At 55.3% G+C, this 19,849-nt stretch overlaps 1 protein-coding gene and 1 long non-coding RNA gene across 4 annotated transcripts in view; both read right to left on the bottom strand.

Annotated features, from left to right (window-relative positions):
• The window catches only part of LHPP (phospholysine phosphohistidine inorganic pyrophosphate phosphatase), a 134,571-nt gene that overhangs the window by 31,550 nt on the left and 83,172 nt on the right, over nt 1-19,849 (bottom strand). Inside the window, exon 6 of one of the 3 annotated variants that reach the window (XR_014825574.1) lies at nt 2,282-4,597. The gene's annotated coding sequence lies outside the window, so the exon portion shown is untranslated. 3 annotated transcript variants of the gene reach the window in all.
• On the bottom strand, nt 7,396-9,713 carry LOC146397123 (uncharacterized). The gene is made up of 2 exons (XR_014827141.1): nt 9,534-9,713; nt 7,396-8,893 (listed from the first exon to the last, which is right to left on the bottom strand). It is a non-coding gene; the product is annotated as an uncharacterized LOC146397123 (long non-coding RNA).

Genomic DNA, 19,849 nt, shown 5'->3' with positions numbered 1-19,849 from the left:
TCCCCTTCCCCCTCGGGTCCCTCCACACCCTCCCTCCTGCCTACAGGGCCCAACTTGGACGCTGCATCTTCCGGGACCGTTCCAGCGGCCCAGGGGGCTGTGACCAGGCTCCTCCCTTGGCCCAGACGCCTCAGGACTTTGGGTGTGCCCTTGGGACAGCACGGAGGCTGGGTACCACTCCCTGTGACCTTGGGCCTTGGGAGCAGGTCCCCGTGGCTAAATTTCCACCGTCCCAACGTACCTACCACTTCTGCACACAGGATACATCGCAGAGTTTAAAGCCAAAGATAAGCCCCCAACAGCCCTGGGTGTTGAAGTCAGGCTCTGAATGTGTGAAGTTCTGGGGCTCTGAGGTGACAAGGTCACCTCACGTGGAGGGGACTGATCCCAAGGGCACTTTTCCGTAGGGAGCTGAGCCCGCTGCGACTGAGGCTCCCGACGCCCACCCTCCAGCAAGCCTGTGGCTCTCAGCGCCACTCCGCTCACTTGGGGTAGCTGTGTGTTGACAGCCAGATGTCAGAAGTGACTTTCTATTCTGTGAACAACAAATGTTTTGGCAGGAGGGTCTCATCTGCGGGTCTTGGAGGTTCACACACACACACACACACACAGAGGACACACGCGGTTGGACGAAGGTGTAACTCAGGGGAGCCGGCACTGGGGTTTTGAGTCACCTGCACCGAACGAGGCACCACCCCAGACACGGCTCCCAGGCACCCAGGCTGGGGTGGCACACCTAAGCCTGGCACATTCATGGGCACAGCAATGACAAGCCCAAGGTCAGCGAGGCTGCACTATGGCACCTGGGCCCATGTGCCCAGAGGCTCTGAGGGTGGCTTTGGGTTTCCCAGGTCTCAAACGCCTGAGACTGGACCTGTCCAAGTCTCAGGGGTATGAAATCACCGCTGGAGAAGGTGGACTCTTTGGTTTCCCACTGGGAGCAGGAAGCGGTCAGCCCCACGTGGCCTCGGAGGCTCATCGCTCCGCACCTGGGAGCAGGGGCTGCTTCCTCATCGTCAAAATGACTGAGCTGGTGCAGGTGACCCAGAGTCCAGAGCTCTGTGCTCTCACTCTCGTGACAACTCTCAGCAGCCAGTCAGGTTGGTGGGCGGATGAGGGTGGCGGGGGCACAGGCAACAGGACCCTCCACTCGGCACCGTCCTTCTTGGGAGCGATAAGGCCGTGGGCATCAGGACCTCGACTACCGTCCCCTCGGACCCAGTAGCTCCACTCCTGGGAATTTACCTTAAAGAAATAATCAGGAGTTCCCATCCTGGCGCGGCGGAAACGAATCCGACTAGGAACCATAAGGTTGCGGGTTCGATCCCTGGCCTCGCTCGGTGGGTTAAGGATCCGGCATTGCCATGAGCTGTGGTATAGGTTGCAGATGTGGCTCGGATCTGGCGTTGCTGTGGCTCTGGTGTAGGCCGGCGGCTACAGCTCCAATTCGACCCCTAGCCCGGGAACCTCCATATGCCACAGGTGCAGCCCTAAAAAGACCAAAAAAAAAAAAAAAAAGAATCAAATGAATATACTAATATATATTATACGTTTGTGGTGAAATCCAGATCAAGTTTGGAGTTTAGTTAACTGACCAGTGTTGGTTTCTTGGCTGTGAGGAGTGGCCCATGGAACGTCAAATGGTGACGAGAGAGGAGCCCCGGTCAGAGTGAATGGAGCCCTCGGTGCCGCCGTGGTGACTCTTCCGTGCCTGTGACTTCTCCAACAGGAGAAGTTTGGTTTTTTTTTAATTTAAAAAAATTTTTTTAATGGCTGCATCCATGGCATACGGAACTTCCTGGACCAGGGATTGAGTCCGAGCTGCAGCTTTGACCCAAGCCACTGCAGTTGGGTTCTTAACCCACAGCGACACAGTGAGAACTCCAAAAAGTTTATTTTTAAAAACACCCACGCATATGTCTGTATAGGAATTTTTACTGCATCGTCATTCAAAATAGTGAAAAAGCAGAAACAGCAACGTCTAGGAACGCCTGGGAACTGTTACACACGTAACAGTACCGCCTTGCGGCTGTTAGAAAGGTAACTCCACATACGGTCAAAGACACCAGGGCATATTAAGGGGAAAAACAAGATTATTGAGCTCTATACTTATGGTACAATCCCATTAAAGTAAAAAAGTGTGTGTTTATAGACACATAAAAGGGTCTGGGGACCTAGGTCAAACTGTAACAGTGACGGTCATGTCATCACAGCAACGATGAAGTGGCACCCACTTTCCAGAGGATGTATTTTATGTCATTAGGACAGAGTATTTTCCTTCTTTTTTTTAGACCATGCTCACGGCATGCAGAAGTTGCCCAGCCAGGGATGGATAGAACCTGCACCACAGTAGTGGCAACACTGGATCCTTAACCCCGTGAGCCACCAGGGAGCTCCCAGAGTATCTTCTTTGCAGTGTGCTTCTACTACTCAGTACAAGCGACCACCGCCTCTGGGCACACTACTGCAGAAGCCTCCTAGCAGGTCCCCCTGCTCCTGCCTTCACCCCGAGCCCCGTCATCTCTCCACACGGCAGCCAGAGGGACCCCTTCAACACCTGAAGTCAGCTCATACCTGGCCTCTGTGGAAACCCCACAATGGGCCACCCTGGCGGAACAGAAGTAGAAGACCTGACCCCCTCACGCCCCCTACAGCTGCACCCGCACCCACGGCGCCGGCACCCCACCCTGCTATACCCACTCATCGTCTAGAGCCCTTCTCGCCTTCGTACGCAGAGCAGCACCTGCTGGCCCACCCCGCCGTCATCCTCCCCGCTGCCAGCACTGGTCCACGTCGGCGACCAGGGCGGGGAGGACGCACGTGACGGGCTCCTGCAGGCTGGTCCTCAGCTGACTCCGACCCTCCAAAGGCCTAATTCAGTTACACCAGTTATACCTGGCACCTGAGCCCAACGGCTTAGTGGCCATGTTGGGAACACCAGGGGAAAGCAGGCAGCAGCCCCCAGGTGGCGGCCAGCACCCAAAGTCTCCCAGCTCAGTGCCCCAGGGACAAGAAAGCAGTGTACCCCTGGAGGTGCAAGGACAGCCCTTCCAAGGGTGGTGTCCCTGGGGACCCAATGATGCTAATCAGACTCTGGATACTGGGAGGACAGGCTGACAAGCCCCATCTCCAGGATCTGGCCCCTAAGAGAAACCGGAGAAGGTGCCAGGCAGGCTGGGGAACCACCGGGCTCAGGGCACCTGTCCCTGGGCCTCGCCGGCTGAGCGTGGCATGGCGACTGCCCACAATAAACAGTACATGGTAGCCAAGTCCCGGCATGCGGCCACCCAGGGGCTGAGTGGGCAGCAGCACCAAGCTCACCTCCCCGAGGCTCTCAGAGGACAGCAGGGGGACACTCCACTTGGTGCCTTTGTCTTGTCAGGTTTCTGGGGGCGTAAAATCTGATTTTTTTCACCACACACAAACACAGAGGGGCAGCAGTGGGTCTCCAAGCCAGCTGGCCCCCCTGTAACCCGATCTCCGGGCTGGAGCAGGGAGCTGGCAGCCACAGACCAGGCTCTGTTTGCCAACCTCTTCAGCTGCTTCCCTGTGACCTTGAGCAAGGCCAGATGCCCCCAGGTCTGTGGCTGCACGCTGGGACAGCGGGAGCTGTGCTTCTTCCCTGCCTGACAGAACCGGACGTGCCAAGAACTGATACCAGAAAAGACCTTGAAATTCTCGGACCAAGGTGGCCACCCAGGAAGCGGGGCTGCCTGACTTCGGTGTCAGGCCTCTGAGCCCTGGGCCGCTTCCAATGCCGGCTCCAAAGGACACGGGGTCAGACCGAGACTCAGCGGGCAGCTCTGGATTTTCAAAGAGTGCCCTTTCTAAAAATAGATGAAAAAGCCAGAAACCCAGTTTGATGGGTCCCGCTCCCCGCAAACTAAACTGTAACCCGAACTCTAAATGCACATCAGCAGAGAACGGTCTGTAAGTGACTTCTCGGGGACTGCGACCTGCGGGCCGGCAGCACCTGTGTCCTTGCAGCAAAGCATGCGAGGAAACTAGTCCTTCCTTCTGCACACGAACCACGGACAAGCAAGCAGACAAATACAACCCTCTCCCTCACCCAGAAAGCATTTCCAAGGGAGGAAACGTGCCGTCCTCAGACCTGCCCCTCAGCGCGCCGTGGGATGCTGTGGGAAGGGGCGGCCCACCAGGGAAGCCCGCGCATCTCAGGCCGGCCTCGCTTGTCACCTGGCCTGATGTCTGCGCCCATCTGAGCGGGGTGTGCTCTAAGAATGTGGGGAGCTCCCGACGCCAAGCAGTTCTTCAGCACCAGCTGGGTGACCTACAGTCCAGTTCTGACACTGTCCACCTGCACAGTTAAGGGCTCAGTCCCACAAGGGCCCCTCACCCCAACTCCAGATGCCAAGGTCCAGGGGGCCAGCCGGGCTTCTGACCCACCCGCTAGAAATCGGAGCTTCCCACAACGCCCTCCTCGAGGTGGATTAATTTGCTAAAGCAGCTCACAGATCTCAGAGAAACTTTCACTTAGTTTACAAGTTTATCTGAAAAGACACAGGGAGTTCTGGTTGTGGCTCAGCAGGTAACGAACTAGACTAGTATCCATGAGGATGTGGGTTCGATCCCCGGTCTTGCTCAGTGGGTTAAGCATCTGGCATTGCCGTGAGCTGTCATGTAGGTCGCAGACGCGGCTCGGATCCCGCGTTGCTGTGGCTGTGGCGTAGGCGGGCAGATACAGCTCTGATTCGACCCCTAGCTTGGGAACTTCCATGTGCTCCGGGTATGGCCCTTCAAAAAGCAAAATAAAAAATAAAAAATAAAAATAAGGTATGAAGCGAGGTATGAATGAAGGGTGAGGAACTTCCAGACCTCCAGCCGGGGCCCGGAAGTTCCTTGGGTTCACACACTTGGAAGCTTCTGGAAGCCCATCCTTCTAGGTTCTACAGAGTCTTCACTTTGTAGGCATGACTGATGAAGCATCAGCTATTGGTGACTGACCTCGAGCCCCGAGCCCCTCCCCTGAGAGTTGGGGGTGGTGGTGAAAGTACCAACTCCCTAATCCCCTGGTCACCAGCCTCCAGCCTTAGGTGCTTTCCAAACATCACCCCATTATCAAAACTCAGAGGTGGTTGAAAGGGGTTTGTTATGAATGAGAGAGACCCTATTGCCCTTATCACTTAGGAAATTCCAAAGGCTTTAGGGGCTCTATGCCAGGAATGGAGATGAAGGCCAAATATATAATACATATTTCTTATTATAAATCACACTATCACAGACACAGCACAGGACAGGCTTGGGTGAGGACATTACGGCTGAGCAGAGACCCGGGTTCCCGTGACAGCCCCCACCCCACTCCTGCCTGGAGACGGCCTTCTGGTTTATTGCTTTGTGGGAAAACAGGCTGGAACAGGTGTGTCTGGCCCATGGGGCCCACCACCAGCCATCTGGTTCTGGGATGCACTTGTGTCGGGTAAGAGCAGGGGCAAAACCCAGCAGCAGAGGGGTCAGAGCAAGTCCCCAGAACCCAGAGCTGTTGTCAGGTGACTGTACCATAACCCAGGGCATCCTACAAGCTCCCTGGGAATGGCCAGCAGAAGGACTTGACTTTGCCCAAGCGTGGTTTCCTTTTTTAATATGTAACTTCTCCCATCATAAAAAATGCATATCATCATATCACCTGTTCAGAACTTAGAGATAAGAAGAAAACATGACCCACAATTTCACAGCCCAGTGCACATGCCCACCCCAGGCTCAGCACCCTACACCGCGACTGCCCCACTCCTCATCTGTCTCCCTGGGGAATCAGGAAGGCCCGAAGGGGACCAGTGTTTGGACAAACAGACAGAGAGACAAATAACAGGTCGATTTCAATCCTCTAACTCAACCACCATGAGCGTCCGGGTACACTGCTCTCCAGTCTCCTTCCCCCAGTAGACACGCGTATTCCAGAATTATCATCACTCTGAAGCAAGAAAGTCTGCATTCAGCTCCCATCACGGCAGATTACATCATAGGCATGGTTCCGGGCTGCTGCATACAAAGGCCCCCCCCACTCCCCGTCGCTCCCCGTTTCATTGTTTTCTCAGTAAACCTTTTATTTGGAAGTAACTGTAGATTCACACGTGCTTTCCCCAATGACAACAACTTGCAAAACTATAAAACAATATCAAAACCAAAATATTGACATTCTTCCAGTCAAAACAGAGAGAATTTTCATCACTGCTGGGCTCTCTCCTGTTCTCCTTACGGCCGTGCCCACCTCCCTCCCACCAACAGCCCTTAATCCCTGCCAACCACCAAGCTGTTTTCCATCGCCTATAACTTTACTCTTTTTAAATGTTATAGACAAGAGATCAGAGAGGACCGAATCTTTGGGGATAGGCCTTTTTTCACTGGAGATTTAATCACCACATCAATAGTTTCTTTTCCTTCCTGGGTAGTATTCCGAGGAGTGGATATACAGGTCAACTACTCACCCACTGATGGAAACTGAGTGGTCCCCAGTTTGGTTTGGAGAAAAACTGCTATGAACATTCACGTACAGTTTTTGTGTGGATATAAGTTTTCATTTCTCTGTGAGAAAGGCTCTAAAATGCCAATGCCAAGTCATATGTGAGGGTTGTATGTTTAGATGGTTAAGAAACTGCCAAACTTATTTTCCCAAGTGGTTGGACCATTTGATATTCTCACCAGCAATGTCTGAACGACCCAGACTCTGAGCATCCTCTTCAGCATTTGCTATTATCATTATTATCATTATCTTTATTAGTAGTATATTATTATTTTGGCCACATCCGCAGCATGTGGCAGTTCCCCGGCCAGAGATGGAACCTGCATCACAGCAGTGGCCTGAATTGCTGCTGTGACAACATGGGATCTTTATCTCGCTGCCCCACAAGGGAATTCCTGCTTGTGGTTTTTTTACTGATTTTTAAATGTTTTCCATTATAGTTGGTGTACAGGGTTCTGAATTCCTGTTATTGTTTACCTTAAACCACTCTGATAGGGATGGAGCCGTAGGTCACTGGGGTGTTTTGCATTCCCCTCGTGACTAATAGTGTTGAACACCTTATGTGTTAATGTGTTACCTGTATATTATCTTTGGCCTTTATTTTACGAAGGAAAACGCGAGGCCACGCTGTTCCTTGTGCGAAGCCAAGGAGAAGGATATTTTTGGATTTCCCTCTTCCACAGCTTCAGTGAAACCTCAGCAATCTGGTCTTCTCCCTGGAGCCCATACTGAAAATGCAGATGAATCTATTTCAAAGCTGACGAGTACAGGCTGTAAAACTGCACATAAAACACAATCTCAATTATGTTTAAAAATACTTAAAAAAAGGAGGGGGCTGGAAGGCAACATGCCATAATGTTAATTGATGTTATTGGTGGATTACACAAGGATTTTTTTTTTTAACTGCTTCTTTCAGATTGTTTATAAGTTCCAAATTTTCCAAAGAGAACATATTACATTTATAAAATTAAAAACAAATTTTTAACCACCCCCCCAAATTCTCTTGCCCTAAAAACTAACAAGTGAGTATACGAAGCCATCCCAAGGCTGTTCATCTCATCTGGACCTGGGTTTGTACCTTAAGATCCTAAGTGGTGGTCAGGATAGGACTCTGGTGCCACTGCACGAGATGAAAACCAGATCCAGGGCCTGGAAAGTGCAAATGAGGCCTCTTCCCTGGGCACCCGAAGCTGTTGTCTTGCCAGCCTTGAGGGGTCCAGCTTTGGTGGCGACTCCACTGCAAGGAGTTGCTTTGCAGCTCTGGCCAAAGATAGACCCCCGAGAACCTACTCTCAATAGCAGCCAGCAGTACACACGCCACACAGACACCCTGAGGCTCCGCAACAGTCAGTGCCGCCAAAGGGCCAAAGATGCAGTAAAACCCCACGCTGCTAAGCATCACCCCGCCGCATTCAGCCTGGTCTATGCCATTCTTGCTGGAGGAGGCCCTCCGGGATGGAGACAAAAGGATCGCTCGTTATCGTGCATGAAACAACTCCACAGCAAGGTGGCCTCCAGCCGGGGCCAACTGGGGCCCGCGTGTGCCATCTTCCCCGGCAGATCCGTCCATGCCCCCCCCACCCCCACCACACACAAACACCCTCTGTGGCCTTAGTGGGTGGCCTTCATTTCCGCAAGCAACTCGGGTCCTGGCTTCCCTGGAAGGGTGTGGGCCCTGGGGAAGCCAGCCAGCCCCCTGGCCAGGAGCCGGGGACCCACAGCCTGGCGAGTGCAGGAGAGTGAAGTGAAGGCCATCAGAGCCAGCTGGTGGGCATCAAAGCAGGTGCCCTCGGACCTGCCCAGATTCCTCCAGCAGATGGTCAGTGCTGCCAGAGAACCAGAGGGCAGCGAAGAACCAAGACTTCCAAACTCCAGGACAGACCGAGCAAACATCCTGAGTTCAAATGCATCTTCAGATGGCCCCGTCTTTCAGGAACCCATGCCTACGGCCTCCCAGGCTGTGTCCCCCGCTGCCCCTGCCCCCCCTTTAGGCCTCTCCTCTTCTCTGCTGTTACGGGCTATGGAAACCTCGCTCCCTGTCCCTCTGCTATCTGGAAATGATCATGAACTTCCTCTCACAGAGGCGGGGCCACCGTGGGCCCCTTGCGCTCAGCAACATCTGCAGAGAAACCATCGCTGGCCAGTTGGGAGAGCAGGCCCAGGCCTGGCCATTGGCTGGGTCTTTATTTATAACTTCTTTTACTTCCAGTGTTAAGGCCCCACAATTTCAACCAAAAAGGTCGAGAGAAAAATGAACGCCTTGACATTTTTTCCAAACATCCTCCCAAAGAGCGCTTGGCAAGGGACCTTGGTTTTGCTGAGAGCCTGAGAATGTCTGCGGCCGCAGGGCCTCCTTGGAGCGGATCTATTTCTGTTTGGGAGACATCTGTGCTCTGCCAGGCTCGACACTTGGGACTATAAAGGAAAAACAAAACATGTAAATGGGGACCAAAAGCCCTACCAAAATAAAAGCGAGTCCCGAGCCGTTTGGGTCGCATGTTGGGTGGGCGGCAGGCGTCGTGGCAGCGTGGGGAGAGCCTCCTGCCTGCTGCCTGCCAGCTCCGCCCCTGCCCAGGGCTCTGCCCCAGGGTTCGCCTGCGAGCCTTCCCAGGAGCTCCCAGGTCTGAAGTGGGCAAACCCAGGCCAAGTGCACCCATCCCGGGGAGGCAGGGCTCCCCACAACCAAGAGGAAGACTGGCCGAGTGGCTCAGAGCACAGCTTCCAGAGCCAGTTTGCTGAGGGCTGGACCCCATCTGCCTCCCACTGGCCGGATCTTGGGCAAGTGGCTCCCGCCTCCCACCCTCCTCGACCGCATCTGGACGGTGGGCCGTGCCGAGCAATGCATGTCCACGCCCGGACGGCACAGGCAGAGCTGCACACAGGCCCGCTGAGTGTAGGGGACCTAGCAGCAGACTGGGGTCGAGGATCCCAACAGCCACGGGAGGATGTCCACTCAGGGAGGACCAGAAAGCCTTCCAGGGGCTCCCTGACATGGGGCGCAGATTCCAGAAGGGTCACCGTGCCTCCCTCCCCCAGAAAGGCTCTAAGAACACACCCAGGAAGCCACGGACGCATTCCGGGGGCCAGTGGCCCAGCAGCTGCAGGGTGGCCTCCGAGGCGGCAGGTGAAGCTTCCAGGTGCGGCTGAGAATGCAGGGCCACGTGGCTGCTTCTCTTGCAGCCTCCTGCACCCTCGACTGTCATCCAGAGTTGTCAGGCACCTCTCTCCTGTGACCCTGAAGCGCCAAGCAGACAGGACAGAAGGACAAGAGACGAAGCAGGTGCAAGAGGACAGACTCCACGTGAGCAACTGAGGTGTCAAGACACGCGGATGGGACGGGGGCCAACGCCACACCGCTCAGCTGCCTCCATGCTTCCCCACCACCCCTGCACCCCCACCCCTGGATACCCCAAGGTCTCACGTGTTCCGTCCACGTGCTCCACCACTCGGCCCCAGGCCTGGCTCCCGATCACCCACAGTCTACTCCTGGCCCGCCTCCTTGACCCAGTGCCCTCTGTGTCCCCTCCCCACAGTGGCCAGCCTGGCCTAGCATTGCCGTGGGGTAGGGGAGACACCTGGCCCCACAGTGGCCACGCCCAGGATGAGCCCACCAGCTGAGCGATGACTGAGTCGCACGAGGCTTCAGCCCCCAGCCCCACCCCAAGGCCAGCACCCAACCCTCCTCCAGAAAATGGATCTTACAAATGGACTGTGCTTTACTCCAAGACAGACAGCATTTATTTATACATCCTTGTCTCTTCAGTTCCGGGGGCTTGAGGACAAGGTGAACTAGGCAACGCCATCAGTGGACTCAAACTCCAAACACGAACGCGGGGGCTAGTACGCATGCGTCTGAGGCGTGTTCGGCATGCAGAGCCCCAGGCGCCACCCCTCACCCAGCCGGCATCTGCTGAGCACTGCTGGGCACCAGGCCGGCCCAGGTCTGCCAACTGTTTCATTCATTCATTCCTTCATCAGCTCAAAATTGGGTGTGCAGCACATTCCAGACAAGAGAAGGAGAAAATGCAGGGACCCTGGTTTGGGAGTTCAGGTGCTTCTGGGCTAGTGCAAAGAGGGATCCGACACAGCCATGACCAAGACACGAACGAAGGGGAGTTCCTGTTGTGGCTCAGCAGGTTACAAACCCGACTAGTATCCATGAGGATCTGGGTTCAATCCCTGGCCTTGCTCAGTGGGTTAAGAATTCAGCATTTCCATGAGCTGTGGTATAGGTCTCAGACACGGCTTAGATCCTGCGTTGCTGTGGGGCTGTGGTGTAGACTGGCAGCTGCAACTCTGATTCGACCCCTAGCTTGGGAACCTCCATGGCCACAGGTGCAAAAAAAAAAAAAAAAAAAAAAAAAAAAAAAAAAAAAAATGGCACGAATGAGGAATCTTGGGAGGCTAAATGAGGAAATGCTTAAATTTTCCCCATGGCACCAGGGAAGGCTTCCTGGAGGAGGCTACACTCACAAGAAGAGAAAAGAGAATGTCCCAGAGAGGGGAGGCCCGGAATAGCCTGGCTGTGGTTTGCCCACCTGGAAATTGGTCTGTGAGGGAAGGAGAATGGCCAATGAGACCAGAATGTTTGGGGAGGGCAGTTCTAGAAGGATCTCAAGTGCTGGGCCCAAGAGTTCAGACTTTCCCTTTGAAGATGACGTGGCAGATCCAGGGTAAGTGGCCTCACCTTAGAATGGAACCGAAGGCCACCTGGGTGGAGGCCACTGTCTCATCCTGTCCCCTGGATCTGATGCTCACAGCACCCTGTGCAGTCTCAGAGCGGCCTCTGCACCTGCCTGCCCCTCCAGGCTGACAGGGCCCAGGGCTAGGGGCTAGGTCGTGCCTGACCCCTGGTGCACACACACAGGACAAGAAGCGGGTGGGGGAGGCCCTCCAAGCGCCTCAAAGACCCTTCACCCAGGACCAGGTCGGGAATGAGCTGAAGTCCCAGGGGGGCTGCCCCTACCCCCTTGGGCAAGTTGCTTTCCTCCCTCCAAGATCCCCCACTGCCAAGTGGGGGTAAGACACCATTAACCCGAACGCGCAGTAAACATCAGTGATTCCCATGAGTGCCCTGGCAGCCAAGCCCACACCCACTCTGCCCCTCACTTACGGCAGGCCTGCTCTGGCTTTCCTTCCCCCTGCCGGCCCCTTGGTGCATCCAGGGCCCCTGCTGGATTTGTTTCCTTTTTTTTTAAATCACTCCCAACCTAATCAGCATGCTGCTGCCCTAGCGGAGCCAGGGCCCCAGCTGGTTTGAGGCAAGTTAGTCAAGCATTTCGTCCTTCCTCTTTTTGCCTGACAGTCTCACAGCATGAGGGGCGAGGCCTGACCCAGCACCCGCACCATCCGAAGAGCGACCTTTCTCTTCCATCCGCAGCATCCGGCACAGCACCAGGCCCATCATATCCACCCCAGGCCTCATGTAAACCGCACAGCAACCGCAGGGGTCCCAGAAAGGGACGGGTTTTTTTTTTTTTTTTTTTTGGTTGTTGTTGTTGTTTTGTTTTGTTGCTTTTTAGGGCCATAACCATGACATGGAGGTTCCCAGGCTAGGGGTCGAATCAGAGCTGTAGCCACCAGCCTATGCCACAGCCACAGCAACGCCGGATCCAAGCTGCGTCTGCAACCTACACCACAGCTCACGGCAATGCCGGATCCTTAACCCACTGAGCAAGGCCAGGGATCGACCCCGCAACCTCATGGCTCCTAGTCAGATTCGTTTCCGCTGCGCCACGACGGGAGCTCCCTGAAAGGGACGGTTTTGAGTGGCTGAGGGGCATTTCCAGGTCGCAGTGCCCGAGAGGAGCTGAGTGCGATGGCAACCTCAGGTCAGTGTCACCTTAAGTGGCCTCTCAACTTGGAGTAACTGAGACTCCAAGTAAAATGTAGTTTTATTGGCTGGGATCCTGATACACGCTGACTATGGGTTTCACATGCCGGAAATTAATTTGCCAAAATCTTTTAGTCTTGGTATCTGATTGGATCAGAGGAACAAAAAGAAGCCTCTTCTCCAGAGAATAAATGACCACAGACTCTGTGTTCCATCTTTGATGAAATGCAGATTTCTCACTAAAGAAAGGCCTTGGCTGGAGTCCCCATCACGGCTCAGCATAAGGAACCTGACTAGTATCCATGAGGATGAGGGTTCAAGCCCTGGCCTCGCTCAGTGGGTTAAGGATCCAGAGTTGCTGTGAACTGTGAGGTAGGTCGCAGACGAGGATCGGATCCCGTGTTGCCGTGGCTGGGTGTAGGTGGCAGCTGTAGCTCTGATTCGACCCCTAGCCTGGGAACCTCCATATACCACAGGTGTGGCCATAAAAAGAAAAAAAGGGGGGGGAAAGGCCTTGGTTTTAAAAATATAGAAGAAAGAATATAAATTTGCAATTTACAGAAGGAAAAAAACTTCCATGACCAAAGAAGATGAAGAAACTTTTAGGCTCCTTGGCAATCAAAGATGGTACCTTTTTTTCTATCCATAGACACAATTTTTAAAAATGATGATACTGTTCACTGGTATGATCTGTTGGCAAGAAAGTAAAGTAACAGAGCACTGTGCACAGTGCAGATGGGAGCACAACTGAGGCTGGGAGGGAGAGTCTGCAGAAGTACCAAAACCCTCAGAATTTTGCATATCCTTTGACCCAGCAACGCCATATGCGAGAATTTGCTTCACACACACACACACACACACACACAAATCACAAATAAGCACAAGGCCCTGCTCTGAGCACACTCAGTACTACCCTGTTCACACTAAAGAAGAGCTGGAAACAACGGAGCAGGTAGCAATATGGGGCACACACACGGCGGAGGCTGCAGCCATCGAAACGGTGACACGGGAGGACGCCCCTGATGAGAACGGCGTTCTAGAACTGGTTACTGAAGAGAAGAGCTGCAAAAACAGCACATGCTCCTGATCTTATTTTTGGATGGAATACGTAACCCACATAACTGTCTGGCACACAGTACTCTACACGGAACATCTGGAAGGGGGACCCCCAGATGTTATCAGACGTCACCTCTGGATGATGGGCTGGTCCGAGGTTTACTCTCCTTTCTCTTTTCCCGGTTTTCCTATGTGTTCAACAGTGAACATGAGCACAGGTTAGAGCTGGACAGCTCGAATTCTGCCACTGCCCCCTTGCAGCTGTGGCCTTTGGAGGCGGCAGGGACAAAAAGGAGCCAGCGCCTGTACGCAGCAGGGGTAGCCCCCAGTCCCTCCCACCACACCCCAGACGTGTGACCTTGGGCAAGTGGCGGAACTCATCTCTAAGGGGCGTCATGACAGCACCCACATCTCGGGCTCTGCCTGAGACTTCAGCAAGGCAACACATGTGAACAGTTCCAGGCAGAGCTGGACCCAGAACAGAAGCTCAGGAATGCCCACAGTTTTCTCCATCAACAAGCAAAAGTACAAATTATTACACTGAATTTTTGAAAAAAGCAAAGAGGCTAGAGGTCATGATAGAACAAGTCTCTTGCCTTCAAGCAACTGGACAATGGGATCAAATACATGGAAGGACAGTGTTCAGGCCTGGACCAGAAGCAGTGCAGGGAGGGGGGCCCCTGTCCCCAGGCTTCAAGAGGGTCAGCTGAGATCCCACCTCTCCACAGGGGTCCCCATCCCTGCAGGATCCCTGCAGGGAGGAGGGGTCTGGCTGACCCCCAACCCACCTCACAGGCCCAGGCAGGTCCCCAGGGTGCAGGTCTCAGGCCTCTGAAGAGAGTAGCTGCTCCGAGCATCATGCAGGCTCCTCCCTCTGGCCCAGAAAGGGGCCGCCCACCTGGCCCCAGGCCCCCTGCTGCCCAGCCTGCCTGCAACCCCACCCCCTCCCCCAGCCACACAGGCCCACAAAGGAGAGAGAGCACACACCATGGCCCAGCCACACCCTTACTGGATCAATTCAGGCCAATGACTCAGCCTCTCTGAGCCTCGATTTTCTCGTTCATGAAATAGACTAAAACGCCAGCTGCATCCAGCTGCTGTTGGAGTCAGTGAGTAAGTCATTGTGGTGCTTAGCCCAGAGTCTGGCACACAGTAAGCGCTCAAGGAACAAAGACCGGTCCCCAGGGAGTAGTCCCCTGCACCTGTTTGCCTCATTCCGCCCTTAAAGAACCTTGTCCTGTCTGGAGATTTCTGCTAGAGTTGCAGAGTTTCCAGGAAGAGACAGGCGAGTGTGCAGGAAGGAAGGGAGAAGAGCTGAGGCCACCAGGTCCAGCAGACACGAGGACACACGGTGGGGACAGTGGATACCGGGCCTCCTAACAGGCCACCTGGCTCTGCCCTACCTGGCCCTGCCCCAGCTGACCTGGCCTCCATCAGGCCCCCCCACCTGGCCCACTCCACCTGGCCCTGAGCGCACCTGGCCCAGCCCCCACCTGGCCCTGGTGTCCTTCTTCTCCATGGCTCCTGTCAATGACAGCAATGGCAACAGTGTCGGTGGCATTAGCTGAGCACTTACTGTGTACCAGGCACTTGCTAATTAAGCACTTTATACGTTATTTAACTTAGTCATCTCTGCATTATATACACTGAGTTTTAAAGTGGTTAAATAGGAGTTCCCGTTGTGGCACAGTGGTTAACGAATCCGACTAGGAACCATGAGGTTGCAGGTTGGATCCCTGGCCTCGCTCAGTGGGTTAAGGATCCTGTGTTGCCGTGAGCTGTCGTGTAGGTCGCAGATGTGGCTCGGATCTCGCATGGCTGTGGCTGTGGTGTAGGCCAGTGGCTACAGCTCCAATTAGACCCCTAGCCTGGGAACCTCCATGTGCCATAGGTGCGGCCCTAGAAACGACAAAAAAGACAAAAATAAATAAATAAATAAAATGGTTAAATAACTTCTACCTGGTCAAGGTCATAACAGCTCCAAGTGGCAGAGACAGAATCTGAGTCCAGGCAGCCCAGGCTAACAAAGGTCCTGCCATACCCCCTTCTATCTATGCCAGAATCCCTCCCAAAGGATGCATATGGCGCTGTCTAAAGGAGCACCTGGTTCCCGCAGGACAGTGAAGCAAGGACAACAGGACATCCCCATGCCTCCCAGAGCGCCACTGCTTTCCTGAGCAGGAAAAGAACCAGTTCCAAATAGATTAGCCCATGGTAATCCCGCAGTGGACACTGCCTGCTGGGGCTGCTGCTTATCTCCTACTCCGGACAGGGTGGGGGGCTGGCAGGGGGGCCTCTGTGCGGCTCAGCAAGCTGGGAGTACGACCAGGAAGCAGGCAATGCACAGGAACAGGGGCAATCCTGGCCCTAGCCTGCAGCTGCCGGACTTTTCCTGGGGTTGGGCAAGGGCGGAGAGAGGAGAGGGGTGCGGTCTGGAACATTCCATGTTAGAGAGGGTTCCTCTTTCCTGGACACGTGGATTTGGAGGCTGTGCTAAAGCCACAGACGACCCAGGGAATCTGGATTTCCTGGCTGGCTCCCCAGAGCACTGGCCCATGATATGACCCAGCCCCCAGCCCTGGCTGAGCCCCCTGGTCCCAGCCACCTGCAGCTCCACACCCACCACGCCCAGCTCTCCTTCTCCTTGCGTGTTCGTGGGGAGGGTCTGTGGGGACAAAATTCGGGCACAGCCAGGCCAGTGTCCAGGGCAGCCTGATCCCCACCAGACTTCCGGCCCCAGGGCAGCGGGAGGGAGCACAGGTGTAGCCCGGCTGCAGGTGAAGGGGGTGGGGCCAGAAGAAAGCCCGGAGGGAGGCCCTCTGACCCGTGCAAGGCTCGCGGAGGGAGTGCCACATGCGGACCTCTCGTCCTCTTTCTCCAAGAATCGCTCTGAGAGGCTGAGTTTATCAAGCCAGAACACAAGCGGAGCCCTGGGGACAGCCGAGTCACAAGGATCCGGCTCCCCCAGTGCTACGGTCATCAGCCGGGTGCCTGTCCCAGAGCCCTGGGGTGGTAACGGCGGGCGTTGGCCCCACCCACCCCAGTGCGGTAAGGCGCAGGCACTTGGGACCCGAGGCCCGGGTGCAGAAGCAGGGTCCTGGGAGGCTGCGGAGCGTGGAGCCTGGCCTCATTATCAGCTCCAAAGGCCAGCTTACAGGATATTCCGGTAATTGCAAGGTTTTTTGTAAATGTTAATTACGGTTGCCTTAATTAGCTCCGAATCCATTGATCTATGGATTATATTAGGTTTATAAGTGTAATTACCTTAACAGGCATATGGATTACAATTATGCTCCAATTAAACCCCAAGCGTATAGCATATAAATCAGCCAAGGGGTCCTCCTCATTCTCGGGGTCAGGCTATTAAAATGCTGCTGCTTTAAGGGCATTGCACGGGGCTGGCCCTGCACAGGCGCAGGGGCACTTGCGGGTCCGGAGGCAGGGACGGGGAGGTGGGCTGCATCGTCTCTGGTGTTTTCCAAAGGATGGCAGCCCAGGCCCAGGCCTGATTTAGAGATGACCACCGCAGCGGGGCGGGGGGGATGGTGGAGTCCCCGCCTGCGAGGCAACGGCTGGAGGATTAAAGGCTGCGCCCAGCTTGGTCGCCCCTCCTGAAGACAGCCCAGGGGCCCCCTCTGTCCCTCGAGGAGATCAGGACACGCATCAGCCCCTTAATTACGGCCCTCGGCCCCCCCGGGGGGAGATGATTCTCTCCTTATCTCTGGATGGGGGTGAATATTATTAACCCACTTTCCACGGTGGGGGGTAGGGAGGCTGCAGGGCCAGCTGGCTGCCAAGAGCAGGAAGGCAGGCCCCCCTCTGCTGATGGCGTGCAGAGCCCCCACCCACAGCCTGGAGGATGGAGGGGGTGACCATGGGGACAGCCCAGCGGAGCAGGGGGAGAGGATGGAAGTCCCTGCGGTCGGGGGAAGGGGTTCTGAGGGGACCAGAGGCGGAACTCCCTCCTAAGCCAGCTGCCCCGCCCCCAAGCTGGGGCAGAGGGACTGTGGGACCCCCACAGCTGTGAACCTGCTCCCCGGGAGGCCAAGCCAGCCAAGGGACTGTCACCATCTGGACTCAGAAGGCTGCAGCCCTGCTGCCGCCCTGGCGCGGCCCCCTCCCCACCCTCACTCCTGCGGGCCCTCCACTCAATCAAGATGAGGGAGGAGCCCCATCAGGAGGTGCAGCGTGTGGGGCAGGGCACTGCGGTGGGGGGTCAGCTTCCGTGAGGGCACGCGGGCCAGGATGGGTGTCTGGAGCCTGGGAGGGTGACCGCCAAGAGGGCGGTGGAAGGGCTCAGCGGGCGGAGGTGGGAGTCTGGAGCCTGAGGCAGCAGAACAGGCTGGGCACCTCTGGGAGAGGGCTAGCTGGGCATCAGAGCCACCAGCCTCCCCTCCACTTGGTCTCAGAGGCAGGTGGTATTGAGGCTGGGGGCTGTGTTCTCAGGAACTGTGGAGGGCAGGTGGGCACTGGTGCTGGCGGGCATGACAAAGATGACAACAGGTACCAATCCTGGGAAGACACGATTTCACAGGAGGTAGTGGCTCCTACGGCCTCATTTTAGAGACAAGCTATTAGAAGTGGGGGCGCAGGAGTTTCCGCTGTGGCTCAGTGGGTGAAGAACTTGACTTAGGGAGGATGTGGGTTCCACCCCTGGCCTCACTCAGTGGGTTAAGGTCCTGGCATCGCCATAGGCTGTGGTATAGGTCACAGTGTGGCTCGGATCTGATGTTGCTGTGGCTGTGCTGTAGGCCAGCAGCTGCAGCTCTGATTCAACCCCTAGCCCGGGAACCTCCATGTGCCGCGGGTATGTCTACAAAAAAGAAAAACAGTGGAGGCATCGCAAGGCCCACACAGAGGACCCAGGACGGCAAGGTGATGGCTCTAGAGTGATGGCTCTAGATCCCACCCAGACCAGCCCCCTCTGCGGGCAGGCTCCTGCTCTGAGCATGGCGGTTACCCTGGGGGCACAGAGGAGGCTGTGGGCAGCGGGCCTGGCCATCTCAGGCTTGCGGGCCAGCGGGCCCCGTCCTGCAGCCCCGGCTGCCCTCATCTGCAGCTGGCATCCAGAGCCCCTTTCCTAGAACCGAGGGGAAGAGCCAGGCACACACCCCTGTGCCCATAAACACGCTATGATGGTGCCACAGCAGCTGAACCACCCACTGCACGTGAAACACATGATACCCCCCTCCTGGGTTTCTAGAAATCTTCCAGATGAACAAAAGCAGCTGTACTGTCTGAGCACAAGGACGCACAGACAGTGGAGAAGGGGCCTCGTGCCTGACAGCTCAACAAGGGCTGTGTCTGGGGGGCAGTCATCCTCAAGCAAGGGCTCAACAACCATAAAGGGGGGTCCCTCCAGAGCCCCCTGACCCACAGCTGCCTGAGGGCAGAGGCCACAGGCACAGGTCGGGAGAGGGTACCGAAAGGGCAGTCTCGGCAGGAGACCAGGCTCCCTCGGCCAGGAAGGAGTCCCCTGCCGCCGGGGCTGTTCAAGTCCGGCCTGCAGGCGGGAAGAGGAGAGGCATCCACCCAACGCCCAGGCCTCGGAGCCACCAGCCCCGCATGCCGAGGTTAGGACATGTGTCACCCGTTTCCTGCCAGGCCAGCACTGTCCCCATGGCCAGCAGTTACCGAGCCAGGTGCTTTACAGCTGCTTCGTGATTTGATTTCATCCTTGTAACACTTGACAAGGCAGACATGCCCAGACCCATCTGCAGACGGAAAAGTGAGGCTCAGGGATTCACCCCTGGCCCCAAAGGGCCCAGTCTGGCTCTGACTGAGTCAGGATTCAAACCTGGGCCTCTTGAATCCAGAGACCATGCCTCTTGCTGCAGCCAGAGGCCCACCTGCCTGGCAGCCCCTTCCATGGAGGGAAGACTCCATTCCAGCAAATCACACCACCGGTCACCAGAGGAATCCAACATACACTGGGCTCCAATTAAAAAAAAAGAGTAGCAAATGGCTTCTTCTATCAATTTCCAAGGCTTTAAAACAAAAAGGACCAGCACTATAAAAGAAAAGAAAGCCCCTTTCTTTCCAGAACTAGGGCTTAGAAACCGAGTTCCTTCCTTTCCCTTAAAGCTCTGTGTGGAGCAGATAAGATTCATTCATTAGGAGGCTTTCACGCCAGCGATGCATTGCTAGGAATTATTTTGCAGAAATTAGACTAGATTTTCATATTAGAAACATGAGTTCCCATTCAGAACTAAACATGATAATCACTATTGACTTAAAAGGAGTCACGCCTTTAAAAATGCATGCCTTTATCCTAAAATGTCCCCCTTCTCTGTTCTTTCCAGGTCAGGGAGGCTTCAAGGCCACTGACCTTGTCCCATGAGAAAGACACAGCAGAAAGAGCCAACGTCACTGTCCAGGGCTCAGGTGCCAGCCGAGGCTTTGCCCAACCAGATGCACAGCTCAGCTCAGCTGCAGCCCGTCACACGGAGATCCAGACTTAAAGACCTGCGGCCAGCCAGGGT

This window comes from Sus scrofa, chromosome 14 (genome assembly GCF_054392235.1).
Source record: "Sus scrofa isolate SSC_HxYL_T2T_F1_AM1 chromosome 14, Sscrofa_HxYL_maternal_Yorkshire_Landrace_v2.0, whole genome shotgun sequence".
NCBI lineage: Eukaryota > Metazoa > Chordata > Mammalia > Artiodactyla > Suidae > Sus > Sus scrofa.
Note: the sequence above shows the minus strand (reverse complement) of the source record. Positions and strands in the feature narration are given on the sequence as shown.